General features: G+C 35.0%; 1 long non-coding RNA gene across 1 annotated transcript; it reads right to left on the reverse strand.

The window, feature by feature from the left end:
• Positions 1–1,965: 1,965 nt before the first annotated feature.
• Positions 1,966–13,270, reverse strand: LOC131144260 (uncharacterized). Its single transcript, XR_009133768.1, has 4 exons — positions 12,470–13,270; positions 2,921–3,017; positions 2,581–2,849; positions 1,966–2,484 (listed from the first exon to the last, which is right to left on the reverse strand). It is a non-coding gene; the product is annotated as an uncharacterized LOC131144260 (long non-coding RNA).
• Between the last annotated feature and the right edge of the window lie 13,188 nt (positions 13,271–26,458).

A 26,458-nucleotide genomic window follows, 5' to 3' on the forward strand; every position in this document is an offset into this window, starting at 1 on the left:
CTAGTTTTAATAACATTTGACAATTTAGCAACATGATACGACACTTAATTTGATTTTTGCTTATTTTAAGAATTTTATTCTGGTTAAGATTATCTGATTTTCCTTCTTTTGTGCAAATCTGTTACCACATATTGATGAAGTTAAAGCTCGATCAATTTAAAAAGTATAAGAATGAGTTGTGCAAAAGGGACATTCAGGAGTACAGAGCTTCACCATTCTACCGTGTTTAGTTTTGTCACCGCTTTGACTTAATATTTTTACTCTTCTAGGTGCAGATTGCATCCTGCAATTTGTTGTCTACTGCAGGCTTGTGACTGCTTAGGGACTTAAGGCTGCATTAAGTACAATACCCGTCTTACAAATTTTATCTGTACCTCTGTCGAGTTCAAACGACAGAAAACTATGTTTGTCTGCATGAAGAGGATCATGGAATTCTATGTAAGCTTCAAGATTCGAGAACAGGTTTGCTAATCATATATATATATATATACTTATCAAGCAAGCTGGTCTCTGCTATGTCAATATTTGGGGTCTGATGCATTTGTTATGTTACATGGTCTTCAACTTCTTTCAAGGACATGATGTTAGAAAGCTCACTAAGCACTATAATGTGGTACAATTGAACATCTTGCTGGCAATACTGGGTTGTCTTGGCGTGTTGTGAATTTTTGTGGATTTCAGTTGCCGGCCAGGACTTGATACTGTTTTCTTTAACACTGGTTGAATTGTCCAAATTTTAAAATGCTAAAGCTACTTCCTTGCAGCCGCAGGACAGGAACTAAGAAGACAACAAAAAGCCCTAATGGTTATTATATATATCCATCCGAATCTAAACCAGTAACAATAGCTACAGATAGCAAACCTGGAAACAAGAGAGAATAAAAACTTAAAATTTTCAAATAACCCATATGAGCCTCATGGTTAAGGGATGGCTTTCCCTTAACTTGCATGTGTCATGTGCATGGGAACTGATGTGTACCTTACTCACATGGCAGCGTACTTCATGCCAGATTTTAATAAAAAGCTCCTTACGGGCATTGCTTATTGAACTTCTATTCAAGAATTCATATTCATGACAAATAGCAAAAAATGTTTCTAAATGTTAAAAATACATAAAAGACTGGTTTTAGCTGTGAGCGGGAAGTTTTTGTAGGGTTCCATTCTAATAACTTTGTAAATTACCTAGGAAGCATGAGGAAGTTTTAACAACTTGGAAAACCTACACAGATGATTCAAAAGAAAATGCAATACAGAGAAGAAACTCCCATGATCATATAAACCAGAAAATATTGGGGGAAAAAAAAAAAGAAGGAAAGTATGAAACGGGACAATACCAGCGCAAAAAATGGCACATGAAAACCAGCGACTCCCCTCCATTGAGTAGCAATCTCAGGATGCTAATCTTTCCAACAGACAGACAACAGATTCCTTTCTAACGACAATCCATCAAACATAATTATATCAATTGGTTTAAGGCTCTACGTGCAGCAGTGTCTGCAGGAGCACTTTGCAAGCTCATGAAGACACTGGAATAGTCCAGTATGCATGCATCAAGAACAATTTGTCACATTGTTTGCAAATAACCGCATCCAATGTAATTGAACAATTTGTGGAGACATAAACTTAGCTGCCATGACTTGATCCACCAAATTTTTACAGATCATTATAGTTTGCCATATCCCTGACCCACATGCATATAGAAGAGCTCCTCTCCCAGAACTAAAGTTTAAAAGCCCTTCTTTCACATTGAGCACACACCAAGAAGGATGGAGATGCTCCTAAAGATGAAAAAGGAGAGAACTCATATCCAAGTCCCTTGGTTTTAGCACGAGCCTCACACATAAGAACAACTCTTTCCAATTATAGAAATTGTGTTATGGACAACACTCTCAAGGCTATAGCATTAGTGATTTTGCCTTCAAGGGGAATCCGACCCAAGCAATGCAAGGCAATTTGCAACAAATAGGGTAAAAAGCTTGGTCATTTTGATCAAGGTTTTTCATCAGTATCATCAACAAAGTTTACAAGCCCTTCTTGCACACTGAGAAATATAAAAATGATGAAGAAGCTCCTGAAGATAATATCAAAGACCTCACATCCAGGTCCCTCAGTTTTAGCACAAATTTCACACATACCACAAGAACAGCACTCATCAATTATAGAAATCATAGAAATATTCCAAAAGTCTATTGTATTATAATCAATAATCTCAGGGCCAATAGTAGCAGTAATTTTGTCTTTGTGAGAAGCCTGCCCAAGCAATGCAAGGCTGTTTACAGAAAGATGGGTAAGAAGCTTAGGCATTTTCATCTGGATTCTTTGTCAGGAAGTGTTGAGAAAAAGTAACTCCACTCAATCTCTTAACTGCTCCAAAACGACACGCATTATGTTCTCTCTATATTAAAAGCATGGATGCTAGAATAAATCATCATTTATAGAAAATACAGTTAACGCAACAGAACTATTCCAGCCATCATCCACCTGCTAAATGATCACCACAGCAATAATCAATAACTTGATTTTGATTAAACGCATAATTATTGATCATCAAATATTGCTGGAAAGATTCAGGAAACTTACAAGATGTACTCAATCAGAAAATTGAATTTCAATGGCACCAAAGCGTTGAGTTTAAACCAGACATTGCATGTAAACTCACATAAGCTTGAGAATCTTAGCTGCAGCATTGACAGGTGCTACTTTAGCCTCGGCTGCCATTGCTGTTGCTGCAGATACACTCAAAGTATCACTGCTGTTCTGTTGCTTCATGCATAGTCCTCTTGGTGCTGCAAGTGCAGGAAGTTTATTGGACTATCACAAAATCCATCCCCACCAAATTAATAACCACCCTGAAGGAAAGAAAAAACTTTATGATTCACCTCTGTTTTTTATTTTGTTTCAGAAATGAAAACCTCCTTACCAAACTAAACCAGCTTCTCTTCTTTGTTGTGTGACTGAGGATATCACGTTAAGTATAGTAACTAAACATCAGATTGTAATCCTTGAGCACTCTATTTCTGGAATATCAATTAAAAAACCAAAATATATGAATAGATTTTTTAACACCTTTTACAAAGAAGGGAGAATGATTTATTTATTCTATTTAAAAAGGCAATAGAAAACTTGTCTGCATGAATAATATATATAGGGATAGAAAGCCAAAGGTTAGGTCATTTCCTTCAACATCAAACAAGAGGAGCCCATTCCTTTTAGTGTCTCGTGGTGTGGGCTTGATGGAGACCCAGCTTACAAACTGCTCGACTGTCCTGATTCTCTAGCACATGGTTCCCACCCTTTTGGTTGGACTGCCGGCTTTTCCCTTGCTTCTTTGGGATTTCTAAGCCGATGTTCCGCATTTTACTGCACTGAATGATGATAACTATGACCATTTTGTTCGTGTTCCTTCTTGGCAGCATAGGTCTAATGAATGTAACTATGTTCTAAATCTAAAAACTCTAATTATTGTACTGTTCCTCTTGATTCCATCCGTAAGTATGGATACATTGTTTGAAGTACTTGTGCCATCTAATATGAGTATTCACCCAATACTTCTTGTGAGAGATCTGTTTCATTACCAACGCATCTTCAAGCCTCATCGTTGTCAACAAGTTTGTATGCACATTGACTTGAATTAGCCTTGGCTTCTACGGTGGACGCTGGTTTCCTTTTTAATAGGAGTCAAGTTTTTTTCAACTTGGAGAAGATATGGAGGCTCAACTTAGGAGATTTTTTACTTTATTTTTATTTCCTAAAAATAATGTTATGGATTTGTTGGCTATTTCAGCTTATTTAGAAGTTATTAAGATGTTATTTCCTATTTTAGTGTAGGTCATACAAGATCTCACATCTGTAACTTGGCTAGATAAAATTACCCACTCTGGAAACCAATGGCCAAAATTGTAGTTTTTTTTTTTTTTTAATGCAAATCATTCCATTAGGGCTAAAATAATGGGGTCCTTGGTAGTAATTAAAATATTAGTCCAAAGCTGTCAGGTAATTGAGTTTGTGTCTGGGAGTATTTTGGTAATTACCATGTCTCTGGCAATGGGTTATAGTTGTGACTCGTGAATCTTACATGGGGTCTCTATAGTCGTAGTTTAGTTGGTTTCTAGAAGTCTTCTTCAAAACTTGGGCTCCAAGTTTGCTTGGTCCCCAGGAAAGGAAGTTCTTGGTCCTACAAGAGTGAGTGAATGAGCAGTTAAGTTAGGGACAGGGGTGCCTTGTGTGGCTTCTCTGGGTCTCAAATCACAGTTTAGTTGGTCTCTAGAAGTCTTCATCAAAACTCAGGCTCCAGTCCCCAGGGAAAGCAGTTCTTGGTCTTACAACAATGAGTGAATGAGCATTTGAGATTGGAACAGGGGTGTATTGTGTGCTTCCCTCCACTGCAATTTCTAATACCTTTCAAACCCTAAAACCTGCAAATAGTTCCAAAACTAATCCTACCAACTAAACCCTCCAATTACATCAATTGAACCCTAATCTTCACACTCCAGAGATTAATACAACCTGTCTCCAGCCGGTAGCCACTGAACACTCCCTCCTTCAGCCTTGAAACCCTTTCACATCTCCATATTCACCCTAACCACTTCTTCTGCCTCTTGGATTTCAAGTCCACAACAACACAATTGCAACTTGCTCTTGCATCAGTATGTCTACATAAATAGGCTCATGCTGTTAATTTTTTATGATGATGCCAACACAAATAGGCTTATGCTGTCATTTAGTTTGGATGAACTGAGAATTAGACAGAATCTGCTCTTGAACACCAATCATCTCCCTCTTTTCCTCTTACCTCTGTACCCTCTTTCAACCTCAAAACCCTTTGACATCTCACCCCTATTTCACCTCAATCACTTCTTCTACCTCATGGCTTTCAACCCACCACAACACAGTTGCACCTCTCTCTCTCTCTCTCTCTCTCACACACACACACACACACACACACACACTTTAGTTCTCCAATCCTTGTTTATTCTCTTTCCCCCTTTTTTTATTTTCTCTTATCTATTCTCTAAATTTCACTCCTCTCTTATTTCTCCTAATTTGTTCATGTTCTACATCAATAGGAGCATTTATAAACCAAGTATCTAGAAGTATCAAGTCTTACATCCTTAACCTCCTCAATGACTTGTACTCATAGACTTATTCATGTCCTCTAAAGGCATAAAATTAATGAGAAAAAAAATCATGTCAATTTATTAATTAAATATGGAATAGTACAAAGGAACATTCAATACATGGTGCCACATCAATTAAGTTTAGCCATACAGCTACTAACCGCATAGATTCATACACTTGAGAGTTGAACCACATAATGATTATTATCACCAATGACAAATGGCACATAATTTGCATTGTTTTATCTAACCATTCATCATGAATATTGTTAAGGCTTGACATACTGTTGGCCCACAATCTAATAGCTTAAGCTTTTAGGTAAAGTGGTAGTCTAACATGGTACCAGAGCTGGTTACAAAGAGGTCCTAGGTTCTAGTCTTGTTGCCTACATTTATTGGGTGGTGTTTAAAAATTATTGTATTGCCTATCATGGGTGTTTTCTTCGTGTGTTTATCTCTTCCCGAGCTGTTGAGCTGCATGTGCAAGGGAGTGCTAAGGCTTTATATACATTGTTTGCTCACAATAGCTTAAGCTTTTAGTAAAGTGGTAGTCCAACATGGTATCAGAGTTGGTTACCAGAAGGTCTTGGGTTCTAGTCTTATTGCCCATGTTTATTGTGTGCTGTTTAAAAATTATTGCATTCCCTATCATGAGTGTTATCATCGGGTTTTTATCTCTCCAGTGCTGTTGGACTGCACATTTGGGGGATAGTTAAGGCTTAATATAATTGTTAGCCTACGACCTAATAGCTTAAGCTCTTATGTAAAGTGGTAGTCCAACAAATACAATGCTTTTTTTAATAAAATTATGAACAATAGTACTAACAATGATGATCTTCACTTGATCATCCAATTTATATGATGGAATCACTTGAGCAAATATATCCATTCTTCTTCCAAATGAACACTTTGTGATATTTCTAAGGGAACCTAGCACAAGTTGAGTGCCATGGTAGAATGAGGGGCAATGTATCTTCTTTGCCCTATTCATAACTTCTTGTATTCCTCTTCTAAACTAAACATACGAAAAAATTTAAAAATAAACAAAACATTGTTTTTAACAACCAATAGCAAAATAAAGTGATCAAGAAGGCAAATAATAGTAACAGTAAAGAAACCTCAATGACGAACAAAATTCTGCATGAGATAGACACTGACGGAACAATTGAGAGGTGAGAGTGATAAACTGCAGATTTGGTTACCAATTGGTGGATATGTATGAATCCAAGAATTCCAAGAATTCACGTTCGTTCCTTGCGAATCCAAATCATATACTAGTAATGGTGGTCATGGCGATGGTGAGTGACTGTGTACATGCAACTTGTGGCTAAGATTAATTTCTCTTCAACTAGGATAGATCGTTTTTCATTCCAGCTAGTGCTATTTTATAAATGCATTATATGCTCCATTCAAATGCAGAATAAGTTAAGCAAACTGTATGCTCTCATTATCTTCTTTTCCCTTTTGTTGCCACTCTTTGATATCAACTTGTTTAGGCAATCCGGTGAACGTAGCTTAGTGAATTGCTGAAAGTCTTCACAGAGGTGGGGATCATTGAAGTTTGTCATGAGTGCTCGTGTGGTAATTCAAGGTTGTTAAAATCGGGAAGAGAAACTTAAATGGGACAGCTGAAGGGTTAGCAGGATCATATCAAGGATAGTAAGATTCTACTAACAATATAAGCAAATATTGAAAAATGAACATATATACTATTTTTCATAAATTGAAATATTATAAATCTAAAAAATTATTAAATAAGTACTCAAGTTTAGGAAAACAACAAATAGCTTAAATTGTAAGGCCCTTAGGTAATAATGAGATCATGAGTTCAACTTGTTGCGCCCTTGAATGAAACCAGCTAATAATGAAAAAGGAATAAATACTTGTAGGAAAAAAAAAATAAAAAACAGGTTTAAACAGAAATTAGTCAATAAACAACTATACAACATGATCATCAAGAATACACACACACACATATATAAACAAACAAACAAACAACAAAAGCCAAATCATCAAGCCAGCTCATTAACATTTATGTCAACATTCCAGCCATTATTTTGGTTCATTAATACTGCCAGGATCATCACGGGTGATTTCAACAAGACCATCATTAAAAGTATTATGACCATCATCATTTTTATCATCAAATGCATTAGTGCGTTAAACATCCTCAACCTAGATACTGATGTTTGAGGTTTGAACCACTTGATGAGCATCTAAAAACAATTCTCTTTTAGTCTATAATTTCGTTAATGTTAGATAAAGCAGATAACTTCCTAAGTCGTTCATTCCTTGTACAAGTTATACACGACAAACATCAGGCGTACAGTACCAATATCATTTGGTAAAATTTTTTTTAAAAAAAAAAGTCATGTAGTGTAGGATCTTACGATTTTACCATCATCCTACTAAAATCCTACCAGTCCTACCACCATGCAATTCTACAAAGGATTGGGATCGTTTTGGTAATCATCCCACAACCTGAATCGCAATTTTAACAACAATTTGAGGTATGCTATAGTTAAGTTTGAAAGATTTACCTTTTTTTTTTCAGCAAAAAGAAAATATATTAATATTTTAAGGAATCAAAAGGATGCCAACCCATGGTACAAAACATCAACCATCCTGTAGAGTGTCGCAAACATTAAGGATTACAAAATGTTCCTTAACAATGTTCCCACTAAGCCAGTGGAGATAGCAGTAATCCATTGGGCTTTGCAGGTCTGAAGCGGAGTAGTTGAATCTTTGAAGGCTCTCTTATTTCTTTTTCCAAGCCTACCAAAAGATGGCAAGAGGGATGAGGTTCAAGCCTTTCACCTTTAGGCCTGAGATGGCCTCAAACCCTAACAAAAAAGTCCCCCCCGTGTTCTCCCCAATTGGAACAAGCTCACTTTTGCCAAGTCGCACTTTTAGGCCTGAGATGGCCTCAAACCCTAACAAAATGCATTGGAGGTTGAGGATATATGGAAAGGATCATCTTCACAAAAAATAATAGTATCATCCGTGAAAAGAAGATGAAAAATTTCTGTAATCCTTCCATTTCGGCCCACCTTGGGACCTCTAAAGATCCCTCCTCTAGTAGCTATCATTAGCATGAGGCTAAGCACCTCCATGACCAAAATGGACAGAAAAGGGGATAAGGGATCTCTTGTCTCAAGCCTCTTGAGGAGCGAAAGAAATCAAAAGGGCAACCATTAGTGAGCACTAATAAGCTTGGGGTTTTGATACATTGAGCAACCCAACTACACCAAAGCTCACCAAGCTCATTTTCCTGAGGAGATAAAGAAGGAAATTCCAGTTAAAATGATTGAATGCTTTCTCCATGCATAGTTTGCACACTATTCCCCTTTTTCCCTCCTTCAAATAGGCATCCACCACTTCACTAGCAATAAGGGCAGCATCCATAATCTGTGTTCCAGCCACAAAATCATGTTGATACTGACCAATGACTTCCTGTATTGCTTTTTTGAACCTTTCACCGAATACTTTGGCAATGCTTTTTATAAATGCTTCCCACCAAGCTAATGGAGAAGAAATCTTTGATGCTAGCAGCCCTAGCTTTCTTTGGAACAAGAGTTACAAAGGTGTTATTTATGCAACTGACGAATTTTTCTGATCTGTGGAACTCCTCGAATATGTTTAACAAGTCATGTTTGAGGATGCTCTAGTTAGCTCGAAAGAAAGCCAAGAAGAAACCATCAAGCCTAGGGGCTTTATACCCATCGCAATTTTTAATAGCTTGGAGTACTTCCATTTCTTCAAAAGATTTGCTTATTGTTGTCTGGGGGATTCTCCCAGCTGAATTAAGACCACAAATGTACACGCTTTACATAATTCAATATGATCACTTCTTGAGACTTTTACACAAGGTGTTACTAGGGAATAAAAGGCAACAAACATGGGGAAGCTAAAATTTTGCTTTGGATGGGTTAATTACAATTGATTTGGGTTCACGCTCATCTGACATGGTGAAGGAAACAGTAAGGTAGCATGGTTCACAGTTGGAATTGGAATTAGAATTCACTAGAATCAAAATGAAATATCATATTCCTCTCTCATGTTTAGTTTGATACAAAATTAGAATTAAAATTATATTATAGTGTTTGGTATATATGGATACAGGAATTGAAAATTAGTATAGTTTGTCAATTATGTCATTATGTCATTATAGTACAAAAAATTTCTTCAAATAATTTAATATGGAACAATAATATCATAAATATATAATTATTATATAATATTATTTAATAAGCAATATAATAAATATTTTTTTACAATAAAATCATTTTGATAATCATGTACTTGAGTATACTTTGCATAATATATTTTATTACACATTAAGACCAGACAGCTCTGAGCAATCGATTTTCAAAACCCGGAAGAATCACTTGCTCCGATCACTCCAAATAAGATAAAATCTTTGGTTACCAAAAAAAAAACTAATTTTTTTAATCTTCAAAACCACAAACTTCTATTTGGTTGCTGGGAAAGAAAAGCAAGGAGGTAGAAAATTCGAAATGAAAAGAAAAGAAAGTATTTACTGCCCTCGTGTCGTACAGTCTGAATTTATCAAGGGACTAAGGGAGTAAGAGTTGGCATCTATTTCAAGATTACTTGCCGGGTTGAATTTGGCAAGGGGATTGGTCATGGAAGGTTTTGAATTCTAGGATTTTTCCATGGGAGCTGTGGGGGATTTGCTTTCTGAAACCCCTACCTTGCTACTTCCCTTCATGCATTGTCATGTTCAATTGTTGCATTATGCCAAGAAGGTTAGGAAATTTCAAGAAGACATGACTCGGTATTACCCGACTAATCCAAGGCAGCATTTGGCTTAGAGTTGGAATTGGAATCAAAATCAGAATTCACTGGAATTGGAAATGGAATATTAGATTCCTCTCTCAGTTCAATATAGAATCAGAATCGAAATTATATTATAGTGTTTGCTATATCTAGACATAAAAATCGAAAATTAGTCTAGTTTGTCAATTATATCATTATACTATAAAAAAAATTTTCAATTAATTTAATATGGAATAATAACATTATAAATATATAATTATTATATAATAAGCTATATAATATATATTTTTTACAATAAAATCATTTTTATAATCATGTACTTTATTATAATTTGCATATTATATTTTTTTATTATTTTTAAACTATATTATTAATATTATATTTTATAAGCATTATATTTTAGGGGAAAAGACACTAACCTCTCCTAAGGTTTGGCAAAAAGACACTAATCTCCCCTAAGGTTTCAAAAAATTCAAAGACCTTCCCTGAGGTTCTAAAAATACCACAAACCTCCCCTTGCATTTTGGAAAAAATTAAGTGTTTTGAGAAAGATTTGTGCCTTTTTTCCAAACCTCAGGGGAGATCTGTGGCACTTTTGAAACCTCAGGGGAGGTCCCTGTCTTTTTGTCAAACCTCAGGGGAGGTGAATGTGTTTTACCTTACATTTTAATATGTAATTTATTAAATGTAATTAAAAATATCATATATTATAAATTCATTATTTGATATAAAATAAGAATATAATAAAACAATCATCATAACATTATATTTTATTACACAATGGTCTTTTATTCTTTTTTTGTATATTATATCATAATTAAAGTTTACTATTATATATTTTATTAATGATATTGAGAATTAATAATTAATTTTATTTTAAGGTTATAATTATATAATAAATAATCATACCACAATTCTATCGTAGTATTCTATAATTTAATACTATCTATTACTTTTTATACGTTATAATATTATTATATATAATATAAATATCAATAAAAATGATTAAAATATTTTATATTAAAAATATCATTATATATTTAATTTTAATGAATAAATAATCATACCACAATTATATCATAGTATTCTATAATTTAATACTATCTATTACTTTTTATGCATTACAATATTATTATATATAATATAAATATCAATAATAATGATCAAAATATTTTATATTAAAAATATTATTATATATTTAATTTTAATGATGTCATAAATTTGTATTATTTTGGCAATTTATGTAATATTATATATTTGTTATATTAACTATGTAATATAATATATAGTATTATATTAATATTATTTTTTATATTTATGTAGTATATATTTTATTATATTATATATAATATTACATCATAATATATGTGCCTGCGTATATTTAATAATTAATATACAGTAGTATCATATTTTTTCTATACTATATCATTATTAAATTTTATTATTATAAATTTATAATAGATGACGATAATAAATATTTTACTTTATTTAATTTTTAAAATTAAAAATAATAATATAATAAACCAACAATCATATCACAATTATATCATAATATTCAACATTTAATATTGTTCTATTAATTTTTATATGTTATAATATTATTATATATAATAAAAAATATTAATAATGATGATTTAATATTTATATTAAAATATATATAATAGTATTTTAAATATTAATAATAATATCGTAATATTTATATTATATTTTTACTGTGTTTCCAGAAATTAAGATTTCATTTCGAAGCAAGAGTGAGGAGACAAAAGTGGGGATCCCATTCCTACCTAGAATAGGAATCAAAATGAAATTATCATAAAACAAACATTAGGGATGGGAATCAAGTCCTCTGATTCCAATTCCTAGAGTTAATTCCCAATTGCCAAACACGACCTAAATATCTTTAAGTTGCTAGCTGGAATTCGAGAAGAGGCGAGGATAAAATAAGCTAACAAGCTACGCATGTGGTTGGAATTTCTAGAATGCTCGATCAAAACAAGTCTTAAAATGCAAGAGAAATTTATAATAAAGTACAAGCTCCACATATGTTACAATATAGGGTGGAAGCTTTTAGGGTCCTAAAAACAGACCAATTTGAATATTCTCTTATTGCAATTCATTTGTTCTGCATCAGCCATGTTAGATGTCTTTATTAGCAGCATAAGAAAAACAGCCAAATTCATCCATTCACTAGCTTGTTTCATGTCCACACACACCCGTGGAGACACTAAACAGATTCACAGAAAAGATGCAGTGTGCAATGATGGTTTCTAACTTCTGAGATTAACATACAAACAATTCAATTGTCAATGCCTACGCACAAGCTTGCAACTTCTTAGTTCTTCCATAAACAAAGATTGGTGATGAAGAAGCAGCCCACACTTTTCACAGAAAGGTAAAAATGCTCGCATTGAAAACCTCTAAAGGAAAAGATATTAGTTGGGGCATACGAAACACCTTTAAACTTATATAAGCCAAATTCCATAAATATTCAGTGATCAACTGAAACGAGAAACCAAAGGAAGTACATTCTTTAAGTAGTAATTGATCCTTACAGTTCATTTCAGCATTCTGAAACCAGGCTTCCCAGGTAAATGGTAACGATCATGTAACCTCTAGGGTGGAGAGTTAAGACCTTGCGCTGCCCGGTGCCATATAAGACGAGCTTCACCACTCGCCTCTGGACTATCCATTCTCGTCAAAAGAAACTAACCGTTCTTCCAGAATCCAGAGATACGGCAGAACCCAAAGACAGGCCCGACTGTGAGAATCTTGGTCCAAGATTCTTTAACCCCATACTCCACCATCACCCATGATCTGAAGCATATGGTGTTCTCGTGTTCATTAGGAGGGCCATCGACCAGACCAATCATTTCATTGAACGATACAAGACCCGGCCTGATTTTGGATGCGGCAGCGGCATCATATGGAATAAGGAGGAGAGAATCATATCATTCTTCCCCTCTTTCCAGTAAACTAAGACCAACCACTGGATCCAGTATCAACAAAAATGTCCTGCAAATCGAAATTGTTTCCCTCCTGTCCAATTTCTTGGCGTACAACTCAAGTTGTAGGTCGGCATCATCATAATAGTCGTTACTTTTGTGATCGAAGCCAATTAAGGCCCTTGATGAAAAAGGTGTCTCCATTGGGAAGACAAGGAACGAGGAATTGGCGTAGAGCACCTTGTAAACCCTAAACGCTGGGTTCCATAGAATTATTTCTTCTTCGTCTTCAAGCTCGACGCAGACACAGAGAATGCCATTGCGGGGACCTCCCCATGAGTGCGAGTGTGCGAGACCAGAGCCGAGGGCACGGAAATATGATTGAGGAAGACACAGCCCATCCAGTTTCGCAATTGTCGCAGCCCAAGCCCAGGAGAACTCAAATAACGGCGCTGCTTAAAGAATATATTGGGCCACTTGAAGGCCCACTGGACCTGAATCAGACAACCGAGGTTGGTGGCCCGTTAATATCCCGATTCAAAATCCTTAACGACTTGTTTGCTAATGCGAAAAAAATAAAATGGAACAAAATTGCTTTCATAATTTCTAAGTTAGAATTCCAAATTAGACAAGTCCTTTAAGCTGAAATTAAATCTTGGGAGAAATTATCAGTCTCACAGTTAACTCTCAATAAATTAAGAAATCACCTTTATGCGGAATCAAATTAAGATTTCTTATTATTAAGAAAACTTTTAGCCCACCCATATCAACTATTTATAGTGCAATTACTTTTTAAATTTTCATAAATAGGTCATTTATGGATCCTTACCCAAAAAATAATTATAGAAAGATAAAGAATGGAGTGTTCAAAATTTTAAAAAAAAAAAAAAAATTAAAGTTTGGCAGTAGTAAAATCCAATCCATGCATAAAAACGAAAATTTTTCCTTCACAAAAATGTTTCAAAAGATGCGCAAAAAACTACACTATAGGTTAGCAACTTAATTTTTTCCGATCTCATAAAAACAACATTTAACCACAATAATTGTCACACAAATGTCTTTCAATTATTATTTTTTTTATATTTTTAATTCTTTGATAATATTTTGACTAATTGTTCAAGTTTTAGCTTTTTTACAATTTGAATTTAGAAATTTACACATTTGAATTTGAAATTTAAAAATTAAAGGGAAAAAATATCAAATTAATTACATGTTTAATCTTCAACTAAAATTGGGCAAGAAATTAATGGGCTAAGAAGGCGCCCAAGTGGATGGAAGCGGCCAAGCTTTGGAGGTAGCTTAGGCCAAGGCAGAGGTGGGCCGCAAGGGCGTGGAGGGAAGGGGAGGGTGCCCCCTAGATCCACCCCTAATTAAGGGTAAATAGTCATTTTTCTTCAAATGTATTTCAAATTTCATATTAAACTAAACATTGCCATGAAATTAAGGTTTGACAAAATAAGGGTACAACTACCCCCCCCAAAAAAAAAAAAAATAATGGCGCAATTATACCTCAAGTCCTCCAATTCCTTCTTCCTATCTTTTTCAGGGTTTTGAGATTGCAATAAAAATTTTAATAATCACTATAGACACTCCATTTTGTCCAATGACATATATAACAAAATTGAATAACTTTTTATTTATTCATTTCATAAAAAAAAAATACAAAGAAAAGTAAAATACATTGAAATTATAACTTTTTTTTACATTGAAGAAAATACAAAAAATATATAGAAAAGGAAAAAAAAAAGTAAAAATGAGGTGTCCAGGTTCTTCAGTTCCCTATGCCGGTACCTGCACACACGCACAGACAGTAACAGAAATAAGAATTGAAAGCTAATTGTTAGGTTAAATTCTGATTAACTAATGAATCAATATGTTTTAAGTTTGATTGATCACTTTATTGTTGATTTATCAATCAAATTCAATACAAATTGATTGTAATAACCCGAAAAAAAAAATTAGAAGGGTTCTCGTCGACGAACATAAGGGATTCGTCAACAAGAATATAAGAGGAGCTCGTCAACGAGGATAGGTTTTGTCGGTAAGAAAATACAAAGAGAGGTTTTTGGGCAATTTGGAATTCGTCGACGAGGGAGGAAGTTTGTCGATGAAATTCCTTAAGGACTCGTCGACGAGATGATGTGTCTTGTAACATTCTCAAAATTTCTCCATTTTTTTTTTAACAAATTACTCTAATATTTGAATCTAATGGGCACCCCTATGCAACGGAAAACATAAATCACATAACTAGGGGTGGCAAAACGGGCGGGCTGGCCGAGTCCGGGCGGGTCATAAACGAGTTGATGTTAAACGGGTCACACACATGCCAACCCTAACCTGTCCGTCTAATAAATGGTCGGGTAACGGGTCACCCGTTTAAAATATATAATTTATTTAATTTAAAATTTTTCAAAAAATTCCATATAAAATGACTTTAAAAAAAAATACTGCATTATATTTATTAATGCAGGGCTGTGAAGGCTGGAGCCTAGAGGTGTGGACTGTGGAGGTTGGAGGTGTGGCTTGATCCGGGACCGTGAGTTCGCAGCACCGAAACTGCAGCCGGTAGCAGCGCACCAAAGGAGAGCTGAACAGGAGAGGATTGAGAGAGTGAGAGCTAAGAGGAGAGTCGTGGGCCGCAGCGTAGCGGCGCACCAGAGATCTAGAGGAGATGAGCGTAGCAGCGCACCAGAGGTCCAGAGGAGAGGAGAGGATTGAGAGGGTGAGGGCTGAGAGCATGAAAGGAGAGCCGCGATCGGCGGCGCGGGTTAGGGACTTAGTCACTTAGGGTTTTTTTTATGTGGCTGTGTGGGTGGAGAGTCGTGGAATGCCGAGAGTCTTCTGAGTTCTAAAGGGTGAAGGGTGAACAGCCTGAACTGAAAAAAAAATATATAAAGGATCCAAATTAACGGGTCACCAGTGGGTGACCCGCCCAAACCCGTTAAACCCGTTTATAAACGGGTCAACCCGTGACCCGCCCAATTATTAAACGGATTGACTTTTTTAAACCCAAACCCATTTTGAATGGACGGGTCTAGATAACCCAACGGGTCATGACCCGTTTTGCCAGGCCTACACATAACCACATATACATGTATATACAATACCAGAATTCAGTATTTTCAACCGTAACTACATAATACATCTCTCTCTCCAGTGTCAACTATCCAAAAATACAAAACCCTACACAAAACTTACCTTATAACTAGGGTGACAAAATGATCTCTATCTGCAAGCCTGATCTGCTCGCCTAACTGGCTCACCTAAAAAATATTAAAGTAATGGGGTGAGTCGACACTCAATAAGTGGAAATATGCTATTACTAGTGTGTGGCGACCGAGTCATAAGATTATAATAATAATATTAAAAACTGTATGTTCTGGCAAATCTATAAAACACATGTATAAAAACTTAAAACATTTGTGTAATAACCCAAGAAAAAAAAATGAATAATAAAAATAGTTAGTATTAAAACGAAAGTGTTTCTCTGTTAGGATCCTTGATTCCATGTTTGATACCTAAGAAAAACCTTGTCTAAGCAAGTGCTCAGAGACCATTGCGGCTCAATCGCTTCCTGGAGGTCGGCCTAGTCAAAATGGAATTTCATAGGATAAAATAGGGTAGACACTGTTTATATACGTAAATAAGTACATAAAATAATGTTTTGACTGACATAATCTGTAGAAATATATGATAAAATAATAATAATTTAGGTATCCTATGCGGGGCCCACAAAACTGTGTGGGGCACACATGAGTTCCGAAGTCATGTAGAGGTTTACACGAGTCTCAAAGTTATGTAGGATGCATAAAATCGTATGAGGATTATTCGAGTTACGTAGGATCCATTTGGGTCTCGAAGTTGTGTGAGGCCCACAAGACCATGTGGGTCCACATGAGTTTTCAAAATTCAAATTTAATTCTTGTTCAAAAATAAATAATAAAATAAATGAATACTAAAAATAGTTTAAAAGTAATAACAATAATAATAATAATTAAGAAAAATAATAAAATAATAAAATAATCAATTAACTAATTGATTAATTAATTAGGTAAGTAATTAATTAAAATTTTATTTATTGGAAATGGTGGCAAGCACTCTCACATGGCCTCCAACCCCATCCCATACCTTGTTCATCCCTTGCCCATTCTTTAATTTTAAAAAAAAATTATAATTTCACCTATCTCCCTACACTTTTATAAATTCCATTTTTTCCCCAAAATTTTCCTATAAATAGGAAGCTCTCAACCTTCATTTTTCACAACAATTTTCTAAGGAAGAGAAGAATTAGTGAGTGAAAGAATTTGTGGTGGAAAGAGAATTTTTGAGTAAGTTCTCACTCACCCACTCTTTCCGATCTCATTTCTTAGAGATAGTTATTGTGTTCGTAGCACAAAGTAAAATAAGAAGGTAAGTAAATTTTGATTATGTTAGTTTTTTTTTTATTTAAAATTCATACCCGAGTTTATTTTATAAGTAAATTTCAATTATGTTAATTAGTTCCACAAAATTTACATGAGTTTATTTTTACGCATATTTAATTATATCAGTTCTATCTTTAATATACTTGCATCTATTTTTGGGTTAAGAAATGTTATAATCCCCTCGGGTAAATTTTCAGCATTTCTTTCTATTCAAAAATAAAATTATATATATTTTTAACACAAAAATTATGTGGCATGAGTTTATTTTTATGTTACACTTTTTTTATGAAAATATAAGTAAAGATGAGATTTTCACGAGATTATTTTAATTTGTATAAATTATAATAAGATGATTTTAAAACCCCTTATGGCAAAGGAAGTTCAAAGTTACAAATGCTCAGTACCGCGGTTTAAAGTTTATATGGATTAGAGTGCACCCACACTGTTTACAGAGTGGTTATTTATGTTAGTAGATTTCTCCTGAGTGCACACCTGGTTCTGGACCAGGACTTAATAAGGAAAATCTCACTTAAAATTTACGTACGTTGATTTAGTTTGGTCTGCCAACCAGTTAAGTCCAGTCTCCGAACCTCACAACCCAGTCATAGGGGTAAACATGACTTACCGCAAATAGGCCTAAGGGTCATTTTTACAATATATGTTTATACATAGTTAATTACGTATACAAAGTTACTAATGATTTGAAAGAAAAGTGTAAGTTTACATGAAAAGGATCATTCTAGTACTTAAATGACGATCTAAAGAAAACGTATAAGAAAAAGTATACGTATGTTTATCATTAAATATTTATACAGTTTTAAAGTTAAAAGTTTAATTTAACAGTTATAGTGTATGATTATAAAATTTTACTATTACAGTTTATGGTAAAAGTTTTATGTAGAAATTTTTAAATTTATATTTATTTTAGAAGCAGTTTTGAAGTTATAATATTAAATATTATTTTAAAAACTCATTTTGGCCACACACTAATAATAATCTTATTTACTTACTGAGCGTCGTCTCACTGCAATTATATTTTTATTTCAGATAACTTTGAAGGGCATGTCGGAAATCAGGCTTAGCAAGCATGCGAGTGGGGATAGAAAAATAAAGATTTAGAAATATTAGTATGATGTTAGATATTTATACTTATGTAATTTTTCTTTTTTTAAAATAAATGATTGTAATATGGATAATTAGCACTCTGGTTTAATAACAATTGAGTTTATTTGCTTCCGTTGTAAATCAATAGTAAAAAGTTAATATCTCAGCCCCTTCGAGGTTGGGGTGTTACATTTGGTATCAGAGAATAGGTTATAGGTTCTGTAGACTTTAAAAAATAATTTTACCAGAGCATAGGCATAAACCATGATGTGGGTAAGATCGGGTGAACTAGGGTGTTTTTCTTTTGCCTATAACCTTGATTAAACTTTAAAGATAAGGTTATGATTTTAAAATAACTCTAGTCCTTTCCTTTCGAACGAACCCAAGGAACAACATGAGTGTTGAAAGAAACGAGAATAATATGGGGACTTGCAATGGAGAAGAAATCAATGCTACTACGGTATTACGTGATATGGCACAAGTCATGGCAGAACTTCTGCAGAACTCCAAGGAACGGAATGGTCCACCAACCCATGAAGGTTGTACAGTGGAACAGTTCAATCAAAGGCACCCTCCAACTTTTGAGGGAAAAGCTGATCCAATTGCTGCAGAAGATTGGATGCAATCAATGGAAGAAATACTACGAGTCCTTCATTGCACGGATGAACAAAAGGTGTTATATGCTACCTATAAAATAACTGGCGAGGCCAAACGCTGGTGGAACTCAAAAAAGTTACTCCTAGAGGAAGGACCAAATCCAACAATCCTTACATGGAAGCGTTTTAAGGAAGTCTTCTTTGAACGATTTTTCCCCAAAAACACCAGAGATGCAAAGGCCAAGGAATTTTTGGAGTTGAAACAAGGGAATATGAACGTACAGCAATATGCAGAAAAATTCATTGAATTATCCCGTTTTGCATCATATTTGGTTCCGGACGAATCAAAGAAAGCTCAAAAATTTGAAGAAGGCTTGACCTCAAGGATTTATGAGATGGTAACAGTATTCAAGCTCGAAGACTTCTCCTAATTGGTGAACAAAGCAATGAAGGCAGAAGAAAGTCTACAAAGGAGTGCGGAAATATCTGACCAGAGAAAAAGGCCCATGCCACAAGGGTTTCACTCTGGAAGAAATCAAGGATCTTGGAAAATGAGCAACAACAACAACAATAACAACAGCAGCAGCAGCAACAATGTGGGGTGAGGGCAAACAGCGAGAAACCCAAACAATGCACAAGGCACCCCTTGTCCAAAATGCAACAAATTACATGGGGGAGAGTGTCAAGCCGGATTAGGGGTCTGTTATCGGTGCGGTAAACCTGGTCATATGCAACGAGAATGCCCACAAAACAACTACAACCCAAATCAACAAAGAGGAGGCAACCAGGCACCTCGAAGCAACAATCAACAGAACATGGCTCAAGCACGTGTCTATGCCCTCACTCCAGAAGATGCCGAAAATACTAGTGATGTGGTGACAGGTATTATTCCCATATTCTCCAAGAAAGCAGTAGTATTATTTGATTCTGGAGCCACACACTCCTTTATATCTACAGCTTATGTTAAAATATGTGGGGTACAGACTTAGCCATTAGAAACTGAGTTATCTGTGGGTACACCAATGGGAACCTCGGTAGTATGTAGAAAAATACTTAAAAGCTACCCAATTTGTATTAAGGAAAGAATACTACCGGCTAACTTGGTAGTATTTAGTATGCACGGGTTTGACGTAATTCTTGGGATGGACTGGCTAGCTTCTAGTTATGCTAGTATAATTGCTATAATAAGGAGGTGGTGTTTAGACCTTCATGGAGAGCAAGAATACAAGTTCAATGGAACTCGTGTATGCCCTTCACCACAAATATTGTCGACTATCCAGGCAAGGAGATTACTCTTGAATGGATGTCAAAGGTACCTAGCCTGCGTAGTGGAGGCACCAAAGGAAGAATTGAAACTCGAGGATATCCCAATAGTAAGGGAATTCTCGGATGTATTCCCTGAGGATTTACCTGGGCTACCTCTTGACGCGCGAAATCGTGTTTGTTATAGACCTACTACGAGGGACGACACTGATATCTAAAGCTCCATATAGAATGGCACCGGTAGAATTGAAAGAACTGAAGGAACAATTACAAGAGTTGCTAGACAAAGGATTCATCAGACCCAGCGTGTCACCATGGGGAGCACCGGTACTATTCGTTAAAAATAAAGATGGATCGATGAGAATGTGTATTGATTATCGGGAAATAAATAAAGTGACCATTAAGAACAAGTACCCAATACCTCGCATAGATGACTTGTTTGATCAACTCCAAGGAATACAAGTCTTCTCTAAAATTGACCTCCGATCAGGGTACCATCAAGTGAAAATCAAATCAGAAGATGTTCCAAAGACTGCATTCCGAATGAGATATGGTCACTATGAATTCTTAGTCATGCCATTTGGACTGACCAATGCTCCTGCTGCCTTTATGGACCTTATGAATAGGGTTTTTCATGAATATCTAGATCAATTTATGGTGGTCTTCATTGATGATATTTTGATTTATTCAAAAAGCCCCCAGGAACATGAGAACCATTTGAGGCTAGTACTCAAAATACTAAAAGAAAAGAAACTCTATGCCAAACTTACGAAATGTGAGTTCTCTCTAGGAAGAGTTGCATTCTTAGGGCACGTGATATCTAAGGATGGTATTTCTGTGGACCCAAGTAAAATAGAGGCAGTAGTGGATTGGGCGAGACCGAAGAATGTTCATGAGATCAAGAGTTTCTTAGGTCTGGCAGGATATTATCGTCGATTTGTGGAAGGATTTTCTAAAATATCTGGTCCTCTGACGAGATTGACAAGAAAGAATGTGAAGTATGAATGGACTAATGAATGTGAGCAAAACTTTCAAGAATTAAAGTAACGACTCATCACTGCCCAGGTGCTGACAATTCCATAAGGAGAAGATGGTTTTTTTATCTACAGTGATGTATCTCAAAAAGGGCTCGAGTGTGTATTAATGCAACAGGGGAAGGTCATTGCATATGCTTCTCGACAACTCAAGGAGTATGAGAAGAATTATCCCACACACGATTTGGAACTAGCAGTTGTGGTATTCGCACTAAAGATCTGGAGACACTATCTCTATGGTGAAAGGTGTGAGATTTTCACAGACCATAAAAGTCTCAAATACTTTTTCACACAAAAATAATTAAACATGAGACAAAGAAGATGATTAGAATTAATCAAAGATTATGATTGCGCCATCAACTATCACCCGGGAAAAGCTAACGTGGTAGCAGATGCATTAAGTCGAAAGTCAGTGAATGCGTCAGTCTAGGCAATGGTGACCCAACATCAAATTATGATGGACCTGGAAAGATTTGGTGTGGAAATAGTGGAAGGAAATCATCAAGCTCTCATTGCTAATCTGGTAATCCAACATACCTTACCGGAAAAGATTAAGGCTGCACAGATGGAAGATGCAGAGCTAGTGAAGATTATGGGTAAGGTACAGAGTGGACTGAAGGGAGACTTTAACATCTCTGATGATGGAGTTTTGAGATTCCAAACTAGATTGTGTGTGCCCAATGACAAAGATATCAAAAGAACAATCTTGGAAGAAGCTCATCGATCTATTTATACAGTGCATCCTGGAAGCACGAAGATGTATACGGGACTTGAGAGAGTCTTTTTAGTGGAATAACATGAAGAGGGAGATTGTATAGTTTGTGGAACAGTGTCTTACCTATCAGCAAGTAAAGGCTAAGCACCAAAGACCAGCAGGACCACTGCAACCACTCCACATTCCTAAATGGAAATGGGAGCACATCTCCATGGATTTTGTAACTGAGCTACCTCCAGCACTCCATGGATAGAACGCCATCTGGGTGGTTATTGATCGTCTAACGAAGACCGCTCACTTTATTCCAATCAAAGTTAACTACTCTATGACCAAGCTTGCAGAGTTATATGTTCAAGAGATAATTAGACTACATGGCGTGCCCGTGTCTATCGTATCAGATCGAGAGCACGATTCACATCACAATTCTGGAAGAGTTTGCAAAGAGCCTTGGGATCACGACTTACTTTCAGCACAGCATTTCATCCTTAAACTGATGGACAGTCGGAGAGAACCATTCAAATATTGGAGGATATGTTGAGAGCTTGTGTACTAGATTTCATAGGAAGTTGGATTCAGTATCTACCATTAGTTGAGTTCGCCTATAACAACAGTTTTCAGTCCAGCATAGAGATGACACCGTATGAAGCGTTATATGGTAGAAAATGTCGATCCCCATTATATTGGGATGAGGTTGGCAAACTACGAATTTTAGGTCCCGACATTATACAACGGACCTCTGAGAAAATTAAGCTCATCCGGGACAAAATAAAAATCGCTCAAAGTCGGCAAAAGAGCTAGCGAATACCCGATGGCGTGAGTTGGAGTTTGAAGTGGGGGATAATATATTTTTAAAAGTCGCTCCAATGAAAAGAATCATGAGGTTTGAGAAGAAGGGCAAACTAAGCCCCAGGTATATTGGACCATTCGAGGTATTGGAGAAGATTGGTCCAATGGCTTACAGAATTGCCTTACCTCCTGCACTATCGAGAATTCATGACGTATTCCATGTCTCAATATTAAAGAAGTACGTTCCAAACCCTTCTCATGTGATAAGTTATGAGTTGTTAGAAGTTAGTGACACTCTATCATATGAAGAAGTACCAATCTAGATTTTAGATAAGAAGGATCAGGAGTTGCGCACAAAGAAGATTTCAGTGGTAAAAGTGCTCTGGCATAACCACGACATTGAGGAAGCATCATGGGAACTAGAAGCAGAAATACGCCAGAAATACCCACATCTTTTCAACGATAGCATGATTGGGTAAAAGCACAACATTATATAAGGTACTCATTTAAATCTTTGTAAATTTCGAGGACGAAATTTTTATAAGAAGGGGAGGATATAATAACCCAAGAAAAAAAAATGAATAATAATAATAGTTAGTATTAAAACGAAAGTGTTTCTCTATTAGGATCCTTGATTCCATGTTTGATGCCTAAGCAAGACCTTGTCTAAGCGAGTGCTCAAAGATTATTGCGGCTCAGTCGCTCCCTGGAGGTTGGCCTGGTCAAAATGAAATTTCATAAGATAAAATAGGATAGACACTGTTTATATACGTAAATAAGTACATAAAATAATGTTTTGACTGACATAATCTGTAGAAATATATGATAAAATAATAATAATTTAGGTATCCTATGCGGGGCCCACAAGACTGTGTGGGGCCCACATGAGTTTCGAAGTCATGTAGAGGTTTACACGAGTCTCGAAGTTATGTAGGACGCATAAAATCGTATGAGGATTATTCGAGTTATGTAGGATCCATTTGGGTCTCGAAGTTGTGTGGGGCCCACAAGACCATGCGGGTTCACATGTGTTTTCAAAATTCAAATTTAATTCTTGTTCAAAAATAAATATTAAAATAAATGAATACTAAAAATAGTTTAAAAGTAATAACAATAATAATAATAATGATAATAATGATTAAGAAAAATAATAAAATAATTAATTAACTAATTGATTAATTAATTAGGTAAGTAATTAATTAAAATTTTATTTATTGGGAATGGTGGCAAGCACTCCCACATGGCCTCCATCCCCATCCCATACCTTGTCCATCCCTTGCCCATTCTTTAATTTTAAAAAAAATTATAATTTCATCTATCTCCCCACACTTTTATAAATTCTATTTCTTCCCCAAAATTTTCCTATAAATAGGAAGCTCTCAATCTTCATTTTTCATAACAATTTTCTAAGGAAGAGAAGAATTAGTGAGTGAAAGAATTTGTGGTGGAGAGAGAATTTTTGAGTAAGTTCTCACTCACCCACTCTTTCCGATCTCATTTCTTAGAGATAGTTATTATGTTCGTAGCACAAGATAAAAGAAGAAGGTAAGTAAATTTTAATTATGTTAGTTTTTTTTTATTTAAAATTCATACCCGAGTTTATTTAATAAGTAAATTTCAATTATGTTAATTAGTTCCACAAAATTTCCATGAGTTTATTTTTACGCATATTTAATTATATCAGTTATATCTTTAATATACTTGCTTCTATTTTTGGGTTAAGAAATGTTATAATCCCCTCGGATAAATTTTCAGCATTTCTTTCTATTCAAAAATAAAAGTATATATATTTTAACACAAAAATTGTGTGGCATGAGTTTATTTTTACGTTACATTTTTTTTATGAAAATATAAGTAAAGATGAGATTTTCACGAGATTATTTTAATTTGCATAAATTATAATAAGATAATTTTAAAACCCCTTATGGCAAAGGAAGTTCAAAGTTAGAAATGTTCGGTACCGCAGCTTAAAGTTTAAACGGATCAGAGTGCACCCACACTGTTTACAGAGTGGTTATTTATGTTAGTGGATTTCTCCTGAGTGCACACTTGGTTCCGGACCAGGACTTAATAAGGAAAATCTCACTTAAAGTTTACGTACGTTGATTTAGTTTGGTTTGCCAGCCAGCTAAGTCCAGTCTTCGGACCGCACAACTCAGTCATGGTAGTAAACATGACTTACGGCAAATAGGCCTAAGGGTGATTTTTACAATATATGTTTATACATAGTTAATTACGTGTACAAAGTTACTGATGATTTGAAAGAAAAGCGTAAATTTACATGAAAAGGATCATTCTAGTGTTTAAATGACGATCTAAAGAAAATGTATAAGGAAAAGTATATGTATGTTTATCATTAAATATTTATACAGTTTTAAAGTTAAAAGTTTAATTTAACAGTTATAGGGTATGATTATAAAATTTTACTGTTATAGTTGATGGTAAAAGTTTTATGTAGAAATTTTTAAATTTATATTTATTCTAGAAGCAGTTTTGAAGTTATAATATTAAATATTATTTTACAAAATTTTTAAAAAACTCATTTTGGCCACACACTAATAATAATCTTATTTACTTACTAAGCGTCATCTAACTGCAATCATATTTTTATTTCAGATAACTCTGAAGGGCATGTCGGAAATCAGGCTTAGCAAGCATGCGGGTGGGGATAGAAAAATAAAGATTGATTAGAAATATTAGTATGATGTTAGATATTTATGCTTATGTAATTTTTCTTCTTTTAAAATAAATGATTGTAATATGGATAATTAACGCTCTAGTTTAATAACAATTGAGTTTATTTGCTTTCGCTGTAAATCAATAGTAAAAAGTTAATATCCCAGGCCCTTCGGGTTTAGGGTGTTACAATTTGTATCATCTGAGCTTTCTATCATTCATACTGCTATAACATACTACATACGATAAAAACTATAAAACTGTGTGTGTGTGTGTGTGTGTGTGTGTGTATATATATATATAACTGTGTTCTTTCCTTGGGACTCTGTATGTCATGATTTGACCCCTCATGACAGGGGTGTGCGGCCCGTAGGCGAGACTTAACCTGGTCGGCCCTCTAGGTAAGTCATCATACTCTACACTACCTCAGTCCGGCCAAACTGCATCCACTTCTAAGCGTGGGACTGGCTGCTACCTTTTCTTATCGGCCCCCTCTAACCAGCGTACTAGGGAGCTGCATCCTCTCCGAGCACGGTTAGACGGTACCCACACATTATCTGAGATATGTGGTTGCACTTTATCTGTATATAGCAACGGTATCGTGCTCTGTAAACTGTATCTGTCTGTAGTATCTCCACAGGGATCTGATACCATATAAGTACATCTATATATATATATACCTTTGTTGTTTTCATTATGTTTCCAAAATAACCATAACGCTATAATTCTGTACTGTAAATACTATAAATCTGAGTACCTGTAGCATCTCGATGCTATAACTGTATAATCTGTCTTTATAAACTGTGTGTTATGGTATTTAGGAAAACATAGCATTCTGTAAAAACTATGATATACTGAACTGAATAAAATCAATATAAATATGTCTGTTAATCATTTGTGAATAACTGTATATACATGCTATATAACATGATATGTTGAAGTACTGTATAAATTTTACATCCGGTAAATATCTACTCAGGCCACACAACATGTAAGAACCC

Source organism: Malania oleifera, chromosome 12 (assembly GCF_029873635.1).
Source record: "Malania oleifera isolate guangnan ecotype guangnan chromosome 12, ASM2987363v1, whole genome shotgun sequence".
Lineage (NCBI taxonomy): Eukaryota > Viridiplantae > Streptophyta > Magnoliopsida > Santalales > Ximeniaceae > Malania > Malania oleifera.